At 46.0% G+C, this 12,409-nt stretch overlaps 1 pseudogene; it reads left to right on the top strand.

Annotated features, from left to right (window-relative positions):
* Nucleotides 1–2,779: 2,779 nt before the first annotated feature.
* On the top strand, nucleotides 2,780–2,956 carry LOC123486586 (annotated as a pseudogene).
* Nucleotides 2,957–12,409: the final 9,453 nt, after the last annotated feature.

The following is a 12,409-nucleotide window of genomic DNA, read 5'->3' as shown; positions in this document are numbered from 1 at the left end:
TACTTTGTTAAATCATTTATGTACATTTTAAATGGCTTTTATAGATTGGCTTTTACAGGAAAAGGTACTTTTATGCATGATTGTTTTATTGTTTTAAATAAACAACTTGTACCTTTTTAAATGTAAATGAAATGTAATGCTGGTTTTTATGCACTTGATGCCGTTTTTTTATGTGTGCAAATGAATAAAACAATGTGAGCTGTTTTAAAAAGGAAATGTACAATAAAAACTTTTCCAAAAGAAAAAAATCTGTTCTTATCAGGACCTAATAAAAAACCTGACAATGACCGAACTTGACAAAGGACTAAGACATTTTAAGAGGGGTAAATCACCGGGGGAGGACGGCCTCCCTTTGGAGTTTTGTCTGACCTTTTGGGATGTTTTAGCCGACGAACTTCTGACTGTTTTTACTGACTTCGAACAACTTGACAGACTACCTGACAGTTTTAGAGTAGGAATCGTGACCCTTTGACATAAGAAAAATGACAGGACTGACCTGAAAAACTGGAGACCGATTACCCTTTTAAATTTTGATTGTAAACTTTTTACCAAGGTTTTAACCCTCAGAATGTCTTCTGTTTTAGGGGAGGTGATCCACCCGGACCAAGCCTGTGCCATTCGGGAAGGAAGATCACGGACAGCCTAGTACTGATCAGAGATGCCATCTGTTACGCGAGAGACAGAAACATGCGGCTTATAGTCCTAAATGTAGATTTTGAGAAAGCTTTTGATTGGGTCTCGCACCAGTACCTCTTCAAGGTACTGCAAAAAAATGGGGGTTCCCTGAAAGGTTTTTAGCTTGGGTGGGATTGCTGTATGGGGACATCACCAGCAGAATCCTTGTAAATGGGCATTTGTCAAGAGCAGTGGGAGTACACTGCCGGCGTCCGTCAGGGATGTCCGTTATCTCCCCTCCTGTTTGTGGCTTGCATCGAACCACTGGCACAGGTCTTGAGAAGGGACCAACGGATCAGTGGGGTGGGTATCCCGGGAGTGGGGGATGACCGCCAAGTGCGTTTTTTACATGGACGACGTCAACATTTTATGCACCAACCTTTATCTGTTGATAGGACCCTGGACAGGACTGACTGAGTACGGACAAGCCTCTGGGGCGAGACTGAACAGAAATAAGACAGAGGCCCAATTGTTTGGACCCTGGGCAGACTCAGACTTGACCAGACTACCACTGACAGTTAAAATGACGGACATAAGGGTTCTGGGGGTAAAATTTGACAGGGAGGGAGGAGGTAGTGGCAATTGGACCGGGATTTTAGGGACTGTAAGACAGAGACTGGGTTTTTGGGGATTGAGACGACTGACTTTTGAGGGCAAGGTTTTAATCATCAAGGCTGTGATTTTACCTGTCCTTTTTATTAATCAGTTCTGTTTTTATCCCCCCACGAACAACTCTTTTAGCTCTGGACCGGATGTTATTTTATTTCCTGTGGGGAAGCAAGTGGGAGAGGCTGAGGAGGGAGGTGGTGAAGAGGCCCAGGTTCAAGGATGGGAAAGGCTTGCCTGACCTCTACTTGTTCCTGGGCAGCCGCTTATACAGCGTTACATCTTACTCTTGCCACCTCCCCGGTCAGCAACAAGACCCAGGCCCTCGCACGGTTCTGGCTGGGGTCTTACCTCAGGTCTCTGAGGTTGATCCCAGTCGACCTGCGAGCTCCAGTCTCTTTCCTGCTCCCCACACACTATATACAGCTACAAAAGTTTTTAAGACATTTTAAACTGGAAAAAGAGCCTGTCACAGTTTTAACTAAACACCGCTCTCTTCTCTCTCTTGTGCAGGAACGGGAACCGGTGTGTCCAGTGCGCGGGCTTGCTATAGGTGAGCCCTCAACGGTTTGGCGCAACGTGGCCCATCCTGCTCTGCTGAATTGGCACCGTGACCTGTCCTGGATGGTCGCCCATGAGATCCTCCCGGTCAGGGCCGTTATGCACTCCCGGGGCATGGCGAGGACATCCGCGTGCCCCCGACCTGGCTGCGGCCAGGAGGAGTCGGTGAGGCACTTGCTCTGGGAGTGCAGAGCCGCACAGGACCTGTGGAAGGAAGCAGGCCCCCTGATCTCCCCACGCCTGCCAGCAGGGGAGGACCTAACGCCCCAGCTCGTGCTGTATGGGGTGGGCCGAAGGCCTATACCACCAAAGGCCTTCACAAAACTCTGGCCCACCCTCACGTGTCTGAAGGATGCACTGTGGTCCTCCCGCAACCTGCTGGTGGGAAAACAGGTAGAGACCACCCCCCAGGCAGTGGCTTTGGTAGCCACGGAAGCCCTGGGGTGGTACGAACGACAGGGGGCCTCGACCCCAGGCGAAGGGTCCCCCACAACACCCAAGGTCCCGGCGGCCACGGCCTGACAGCGCTGCGGCGCCTAGGGCGATGCGCCTAGGGGAGGAGTCTCCTCTGGGCCCCGACGGACGGGTACGGAGTCTTTTCAGGAAGAGCAAGAGGAGGCTTTTTTGATAAGGACTCACCCCGTTTTTGTACAAAGGACCGAAGACAGCTTTTTGACAAAGTGACTTTTGACAGGCTTTTTATGTCTTAAAATTGTTTTTACTTTGTTAAATCATTTATGCACATTTTAAATGGCTTTTACTAATCGGCTTTACAAGAATGGGTATTTTATGTAGGATTGTTTTATTGTTTTAAATAAACAACATGTACCTTTTTTAATTTAATTGTAATGTAATGCTGGTTTTATGCACTTGGTGCCGTTTTTTATGTGTGTAAATGTATTTCAAATGTGAGCTGTTTTAAAGGAAATGTACAATAAAAACTTTTCCAAAATAAAAAATCTGTTCTTATCAGTTTAATATCTGATACGTCCGCTATCTGGGGACCATATATTAAATTGATTTTTGGAACAGGGGAGATGGAATAGGGGCTTGCTCCGTCCACTCCACGCATCGACCTGGTATTGCAGTACCTCCAGGAACGGGTGCACCCCCTGTCATTGTAAAGATAAATCAGGCAAAGACAACAGAATTGCTTTGTTATATTCCATTAGGATCACGATGTATTTTATATTTTCACGTTTGACCATCTTCATCTCAATGTCAATGATGGCTAGAAAGTGATGGTGAAGTCAGTCACTGTTATATTGACTATGATAGCTGATGTGAATGGTGCGTTAATCATCTAATCAAATCAATGTTTATTCGTCACATGCACAGGATACAGGGTGTAAATGGTACAGTGATGAATAGAAAAGACAATGCTTTAAAAAAACCTTGGCATAGATTGGGAGTTGATCAACGTTGGGAATAACCACTTTTGACTGTTACAAAGTAACAAATTGGTAGGTTCGAAGTCGCGTGGTCATCTGCCCTCCAATCGGAAATGACAGAAAGCGTTTATATATATTAAATCCAGATTAACAGCTAAATCTGAATAATAATATATGAAATACGGGTGGGGGAATCAATTTAGAGATAATAATATTGACATAACATTTGATCTTATATCAAATATCTCTGGTAGCGTTGATGCCACAAGGGAACTGAGCAATTGTCCACTTGGTGGCGCAAGTGTTCCACTGACCGTCGCATTTGAATGTTGAACCACTTGACTTCAATACATCATCAACGCAAATAATATGAACAATAAAAATAGCCTGTTTTTATTTTACATGTCTGTAGAGCCTTGTACGATAAGACCACGGTGAGGAGGCCTTCATAAAGTTGCCCTCTAAATTACTAGAGGCCAAACTTCAAAGATGTCCATGGCACTGGACTGCAGTAAGAGCTAGGCCTACAGTGCGGCCTACGGAGCGGTCCTGGTGTATGGTCCTTCTCTAGCAGGAGGTAAGCAGGAGGTAAGCTTCTCATATGGTGTTGAGTAAAGCTTAACCATGTATTAGATTGTAGGTAGGTAGTTAGTTGTAGTTAGGTATTGTAGTATTGTAGGTTAGTATTGTTGTTATTGCAGGTTTCCGTAGGTAATTGTAGGTTAGTATCGAAGCACGAGGCTAGCTAGCTAGCGGGTAGCTACTGGTAACGTTTAGCAACGGTGGAGAGCTGTTTCCAATGTTAATGTGCTGCTAGCCAACGTTTAATTTTATTGTTATTGTAGGTTAGTATTGTTGTTATTGTAGGTTTCCGTAGGTAATTGTAGGTTAGTATCGAAGCACGAGGCTAGCTAGCTAGCGGGTAGCTACTGGTAACGTTTAGCAACGGTGGAGAGCTGTTTCCAATGTTAATGTGCTGCTAGCCAACGTTTAATTTTTTGCTGCGTTATGCGTTATGAAAGGAACTAGACACGGTAGTTACTGTAGGTTGGCAGTGTCTTCGGCCGTGCCGGCTGTAGCACGGCGAGCTAACTAGCCGTTTTTCGAACAGAGTCAGAGTCAACACAGTAGCCATTGTGTGCGGGTGTAGCACGAAGCTAGCTAGCTAGCCGTTCTTCAAACAAAGTCAACACAGTGGCCATTGCTAGCTACCCAACACGACCAGCTAACTGTACTGTAGTAGCTAAATACAATATACTTGTCCTAACTAGCCAACGTTTAATCATTGCTGCGTCATGAAAGGAACTTGACACAGACACGAATGATCTGTTTAGTGTGTTATCACACTATTGGTGGTTTGTTGTGACCAAGTGTTGGTGCTAAACTGTGTGTTACTGGATGCTAGCATGCTAGTTAGCTAGTTAACACACTATTGGTGGTTTGTTGTGATCAAGTGTTGGTGCTAGAACTGTATGTTATTGTTATTGGATGCTAGCATGCTAGTTAGCTATGGTGTCATAGTTAGCTAGCTGAATAAAGTGTGGTTGAGTCTATTCCTTTAAACATTGAACCGCTGTGGTTCACAATATTCTGATTTCTAAAGGTGGAAGTTGGGAGAGTTTTTGTTCGGGTGGTTCAGTGAAACAATTTTAGTTTCTGAGGTAGAAGTTTTGGTGAGGGAGGCCCTGCTCTCTCCTCTCCCAGATGCTTAGCTCATTTCATTCCGATCTCCTCTTGCATTTTTGTAGCCATTTGCTACAGCCTGTCAACTATGCCTCTGCCTATCCCTGTTCTCTCCTCTCTGCACAGGCTACACAAACGCACCACACCGCGTGGCTGCTGCCTCTCTAACCTGGTGGTCCCTGCACGCAACCCACACCTGGAGTTCCAGGTCGCAGGCAGCCTCTGGAACTGCCGTTCTGCTGCCAACAAAGCTGACTTCATCCCAGCCTATGCCAACCTCCAGTCCCTCGACTTCCTGGCGCTGACGGAAACATGGATCACCACTGAAAACACTGCTACTCCTACTGCTCTCTCCTCGTCTGACCATGTGTTCTCGCATACCCCGAGAGCATCTGGTCAGAGGGGTGGTGGTACAGGAATCCTCATCTCTCCCAAGTGGACATTCTCAATTTTTCCCCCTAACCCATCTGTCTATCTCCTCATTTGAATTCCATGCTGTCACAGTCACTAGCCCATTTAAGCTTAATATCCTTGTCATCTATCGCCCTCCAGGTTCCCTTGGAGAGTTCATCAATGAGCTCGACGCCTTGATAAGTTCCTTCCCTGAGGATGGCTCACCCCTCACAGTTTTGGGGATTTCAACCTCCCTATGTCCACATTTGACTCATTTCTCTCTGCCTCCTTCTTTCCACTCCTCTCCTCTTTTGACCTCACCCTCTCACCGTCCCCCCTACTCACAAGGCAGGCAATACGCTTGACCTCATCTTCACTAGATGCTGCTCCTCTACTAATCTCACTGCAACTCCCTCCATGTCTCCGACCACTACTTTGTTTCCTTTTCTCTCTCGCTCTCCTCCCACACTACTCACTCTGCCCCTACACAGATGGTAATGCGCCGCCGCAACCTTCGCTCTCTCTCTCCCACTACTCTCTCCTCTTCCATCCTATCATCTCTTCCCTCTGCTCAATCCTTCTCCCTCCAATCTCCTGATTCTGCCTCCTCAACCCTCCTCTCCTCCCTTTCTGCATCCTTTGACTCTCTGTGTCCCCTATCCTCCCGGCCGGCTCGGTCCTCCCCTCCAGCTCCGTGGCTTGATGACTCATTGCGAGCTCACAGAACTGAGCTCCGGGCAGCGGAGCGGAAATGGAAGAAAACTAAACTCCCTGCCGACCTGGCATCTTTTCACTCCCTCCTCTCTACATTTTCTTCATCTGTTTCTGCTGCTAAGGCCACCTTCTACCACTCTAAATTCCAAGCATCTGCCTCTAACCCTAGGAAGCTCTTTTGCCACATTTTCCTCCCTCCTGAATGCTCCCCCCCCTCCTCTCTCTGTGGATGACTTCAGTCAACCACTTTGAAAAAGAAGGTTGACGACATCCGATCCTCGTTTGTTAAGTCTAATGACACTGCTGGTCCTGCTCACACTGCCCTACCCTATGCTTTGACTTCTTTCTCCCCTCTCTCTCCAGATAAAATCCTGCGACTTGTGACTGCAGGCCGCCCAACAACCTGCCCGCTTGACCCCATCCCCTCCTCCCTTCTCCAGACCATCTCCGGTGACCTTCTCCCCTACCTCACCTCGCTGATCAACTCATCCTTGACCGCTGGCCATGTCCCTTCCGTCTTCAAGAGAGCGAGAGTTGCTCCCCCTTCTCAAAAAAACCCAACACTCGACCCCACTGATGTCAACAACTACAGACCAGTATCCCTTCTTTCTTTTCTTTCCAAAACTATTGAGCGTGCCGTCTTTAGCCAACTCTCTTGCTATCTCTCTCAGAATGACCTTCTTGATCCAAACCAATCAGGTTTCAGGACTGGTCATTCAACTGAGACTGCTCTTCTCTGTGTCACGGAGACTCTCCGCACTGCTAAAGCTAACTCTCTCTCCTCTGTTCTTGTCCTTCTAGACCTGTCTGCTGCCTTTGATACTGTGAACCATCAGATCCTCCTCTCCACCCTCTCCGAGCTGGGCATCTCCCGGCGCGGCTCACTCCTGGATTGCGTCCTACCTGACCGGTCGCTCCTACCAAGTGGCGTGGCGAAGCTGTCTCCGCACCACGTGCTCTCACCACTGGTGTCCCCCAGGGCTCAGTTCTAGGCCCTCTCCTTTTCTCCCTATACACCAAGTCACTTGGCTCTGTCATATCCTCACACGGCCTCTCCTATCATTGCTACGCTGACGATACACAACTAATCTTCTCCTTTCCCACTTCTGATAACCAGGTGGCGAATCGCATCTCTGCATGTCTGGCAGACATATCAGTATGGATGACGGATCACCACCTCAAGCTGAACCCTGGCAAGACGGAGCTGCTCTTCCTCCCGGGGAAGGACTGCCCCTTCCATGATCTCGCCATCACGGTTGACAACTCTGTTGTGTCCTCCTCCCAGAGTGCGAAGAGCCTTGGCATGACCCTGGACAACACCCTGTCATTCTCCGCTAACATCAAGGCGGTGACCCGCTCCTGCAGGTTCATGCTCTACAACATTCGGAGAGTACGACCCTGCCTTACACAGGAAGCGGCACAGGTCCTAATCCAGGCACTTGTCATCTCCCGTCTGGACTACTGCAACTCGCTGTTGGCTGGCCTCCCTGCATGTGCCATTAAACCCCTACAACTCATCCAGAATGCCGCAGCCCGTCTGGTGTTCAACCTTCCCAAGTTCTCTCACGTCACCCCCTCCTCCGCATACTCCACTGGCTTCCAGTTGAAGCTCGCATCCGTTACAAGACCATGGTGCTTGCCTTTGGAGCAGCGAGGAACGGCACCTCTGTACCTTCGGGCTCTGATCAGTCCCTACACCCAAACGAGGGCATTGCGTTCATCCACCTCTGGCCTGCTGGCTCCCCTTCCTCTGCGGAAGCATAGTTCCCGCTCAGCCCAGTCAAAACTGTTCGCTGCTCTGGCACCCCAATGGTGGAACAAGCTCCCTCACGACGCCAGGACAGCGGAGTCACTCACCACCTTCCGGAGACATTTGAAACCCCACCTCTTTAAGGAATACCTGGGATAGGATAAAGCAATCCTTCTACCCCCCAAACTTCAAAGATGTCCATGGCACTGGACTGCAGTAAGAGCTAGGCCTACAGTGCGGCCTACGGAACGGTCCTGGTTATGGTCCTGGCTGCCTAAATGTTTCCTCCACATAATAAACTGTACAAACATGGCACTTTAGAGGGTTACTTTTACAATTAGCCTTACTGAGTCACTACAACAAACTTCATATCATGGACATGAAATGCCATTAGGCCTAATGAAGATACCGTGTATGTAAGTTACTTAGTTGGTGTCTTGTGAATCAACTGGTATACGCATCAGGGTTTAATATTTCCTCGGTAACCTATGCTTCAGAGGGGAGGAGCAGGTCGTTTCCACACGCACACCCACTGGCAAAGATTTCCATTCCAGCTGGCAGGCAGAAACTGGAATACGTTTCTAGAGTGAGCTTTGTTGCGATTTTTGTGGGACTGGGAAAAAATCCCCGGAAAGTAAAATAAGGTTAATACCTGGATTACATGCTTTTAAAATAACTGCTGTTCCTGAAAAGTATAGAACACTTTAGTTTCCGGTTCTTTTTAACGTTATTTTTCTGTTCTGTTCCCTGAACCGGTTTCAACCCTAGATTACAACACATTTAGAAAACTGCTGGACATTACATTCAGGCAGCCTCAAAATAGTAGTGCAACCGTCAACTTCTCTCTCTAATGCATCCGCACTGTCTGCAGTGAAGTCCGTTGATGTAAACGAACTCAGAAATCTCAAATAAATTAACTATTTATTAAAATATCTTGACGAAATGATGTACATTCAATCACGCAGACAAACCCAAAGTCTCTAGTTAGCTATGTGACTCGGTTGGACACATAGCTAAAACCTTTACCAAACTTGATAATACCTTGACTTATTTGTAACCTAGCATGTTATGAAATGTTCTTTCTAAATTAGAAAGTTGAAACGTGCTATTACATAACTGTAGTAATACATTTGAAACGGACACAACAGCTATTGTCTTTACAGCACAGTTTTAGCTCTTTTTTCTTTATCTGAAGAATGGTGCCCACCTGACCGCTGAGGTATAAGAGGTAGAGACTGTCTCCAAGAAGGCCGACCGTTGTTTTCAACGTAATCTACTCACGTTCGCATCAGGCCAGGGTTCTGGTTGGGAAGTAGCCATCCTATGTACCTAGAGGAGACTGGCGGTAGGGTACTAGGGGGTAACTCGCCCCCCCTAAGAACAATGTCTAATTGCTGACACAAAAAAGCAACATTTGGGGGGATTATGTGGATGAAGGTCATGCTTAGGCTAATAAACTATAGAAGGAAAAAAATTGCTACAGTTGACACTTTTTGAGTTATTTAATTAAATGTTTTTTTTTTTTTAAAGGGGCGTTTTTTAAAGTCGTGGGGTAAGTGCCCCCCATCAGAATTGTCCATTTAAATAAACGTAGTATCACTCCCTCCAGGAAATACACGACGCCGCTGTTCTGGTTACTGATGGATTTATTCTTCTACTAAATTCTCCACCGTCATCAATCCACCGTCGAACTGTTTACATACATTTCAACACATGCACAAAACACAAGTTGTCGTTCACGTTACAGAAACCTTGCACAAAAATTAGCGCGAGAAATAATTAACATAATGAACATACATCCCTGGCTGCACACAACTGAGAGGGAAATGGGTCCACTTAGAAACAAGAATACTTGTAAATAAACACGTCGTTAATTTAACTTATCTTTGAGTACTAAACTTTACCGCCGCTACTTTACCGCGATGTCTGGAACTTGTCACCACTAAAAGCGTCCCAACACAACATAGAATGTACAGATAGTTCCTATCACATAAATACAAGCAAAATCAGTATTCAAAATACAAGTTGTACAAATAATAATGATATTATGTAAAACCTATTAATAATGACATGAATAACATTAATAATGACATGAATAACATTTATGGCAGTTAAACTCCCACCAAATCACATCCTCTGGGATTTCACCTCACAAAATAACCATAACATTCATTCTGCTTCAAGCAGTAAAACTGTCTTGTATACAGACCTGTCAAGATAGACTGGCTTTGTAGTGCATTTTCCCTGGTTATCTAAGGTTGAGTCACTAATTAACAGTTTTACCTTTACTGACTCTTCCATCAGTGCTAGGGTACACCTGTGCTACTCTTGCTAATCTCCATTGCTTTGAATCTGTAGTGGACTTGATTCTTTGGATTATGTTAGCCACAAAGACGTGGAATCGTCTTGCATCATTGTTTATATATCCAAGGACAACCTTTGAGTCTGTCCAAAATGTTCTTGAAGACCATCTATTTCGGAGCTCCTTTCTGAGCACAACACTTGTCCTTGCTGCTACCACTGCTGCAGATAACTCAAGGCGTGGTATTGTGGTCACTTTGGTGGGGGCAACACATGCTTTCCCCATGACTAACTGAACAATGGACATCCCCATTGGTGTTGATTGTTCTGAGATAAGTACACTCCCATAGCCTGTGACGCTGGCATCTGAGAAGTGGTGAAGCTCGTACTGTTTGACATCTATGAAGTTTGCTGGAATATAGCACCTTCTGATCCTTACATTAGACAAGTTTTATAGATCTTGTAGCCAAGATTCCCACTGTGTCTTGAGCTCCTCTGAGAGCGGTTCATCCCAACCGGCCTTGTCTCGACACAGTTGTTGCAATATCTGCTTTCCTAGGAGAATGAATGGGGCTACGAACCCCAATGGGTCGTAGATGGAAGCTACTGTTGATAGCACTCCTCTTCTGGTCAACGGGTGTTCCTTGACTGAAACTCTGAGCTGAAAGTCATCAGAGGACACGCACCATTGCACTCCGAGAGCTCTTTCCATGAGTGGCTCTCCCAAAGCCATATCAAGGTTTTTGACACTTTCAGCGCACTCTTCATTTGGTATTGATTTCAATACATGCTTGCTGTTGGAGACGAACTTATGTAGTCTTAGCTTGCCTGTGCTGCAAATACCTCTTGCTTCCTTGATGAGTTGAATTGCCTCAGCATCAGACGTTACACTCACCAGTCCATCGTCAACAGAAAAATTCCTTTGGATGAATTTAACAGCGGTTTGGTTAAATTCATCTTGACCTTTAGCGGCTAGATGTTTGAGACCAAAATTGGCACAGCCGGGTGAGGAGGCTGCCCCAAACAGATGGACTTTCATCCGGAAAGTTGATGGCGGAGACATCAGGTCACCATTCTCCCACCATAAGAACCTCAGGTAGTCTTGGTCTTCCGGTCTTACATGGAACTGATGGAACATTCGCTCCACATCACACATAATAGCAATTGGGCCCTTGCGAAACCTGCAGAGAACTCCCACCAAGGTATTTGTGAGCTCTGGCCCAGTAAGAAGGTGGTCATTCAATGACGTGTCTTGGAATCTTGCTGAGCAATCGAAGACGATGCGTATCTTCCCAGGCTTTTGAGGGTGGTATACCCCGTGGTGGGGAATATACCAGGCTGGATGATTGTTGAGTTCCTTTTCGGGAACCTTCTCAGCATCACCACGAGCAATGATATCTTTCATGAAGTTCATGTAGTCTGAGCAGTATTTCTGGTCTCTCTTGAGCCTTCGTTCCAAGCCTCTTAGACGCTGAACAGAACATGACTTATTATTGGGTAGATTTGGTCTGTCTTGTTTGAAAGGTAAGGGCATTTCATAATGACCATCTTGTTTGTGTTTGATTTCATCTCTCAGCTTAGTCAAGAAGTGGAGATCTTCCTGAGAGACAGTTGCATCTTCTTCAACTCTTTCACTGAAATCAGATTCTAGTACCTTAATTACATCATTTCGACTGATCATTTCCTTGATCTGAGTCTTGCAAACATAGTGAACTTCACCTTTGAGCTTGATTGTTGGTTTGGGTTCAGGTGTCACTTTCCTTACAATGATGCGGTGACTTACTCCAATTGCATCACTGTAGTGCTCTTGTGGGTCACCATAACTCACTATGCTCCAACCTAGATCAGTTCTCTGAGCAAAGGGTTTGTTTTCTTTTCCACACACGACTTCTCTGGGCATTAGCGCTTGTGGGCAATTGTATCCGATTAGCAGACCAATTTCACATTCCTTTGGCGGTGCAATGTGTTCTGCAAGATGCTCCAAATGAGGCCATGCTTTAGCGGTCTCTGAAGTTGGAATGTGTGTCCGATTGGCAGGGATAAATTCACGAGTGTACGTTGTTGGCACTGTGATCTTCTTAGAGGAGAATAGACCTCTTATTTGTAGGCATTTGAGTCTTTTACAGGGTACAAATTGTCCTTTTTGACGACATTGTAGATAGTTTCAGCTTCACTTGTTCCGTGTTCGTATCTAGAATGTTTGCTACTTCCTCAAGAATGAAGGAAGAATCACTTTGTGAATCTAGCAGAGCATAGACAAGAACTTCCTTACTTGAATCACTTTGCGTTGACACATAGACAGGTACTATCGCTGAAGTCTGTGTAGTATTGCCAT

Source organism: Coregonus clupeaformis, unplaced genomic scaffold (assembly GCF_020615455.1).
Source record: "Coregonus clupeaformis isolate EN_2021a unplaced genomic scaffold, ASM2061545v1 scaf1286, whole genome shotgun sequence".
Classification (NCBI taxonomy): domain Eukaryota; kingdom Metazoa; phylum Chordata; class Actinopteri; order Salmoniformes; family Salmonidae; genus Coregonus; species Coregonus clupeaformis.
This window is presented reverse-complemented; position numbering and strand designations above follow the sequence as displayed.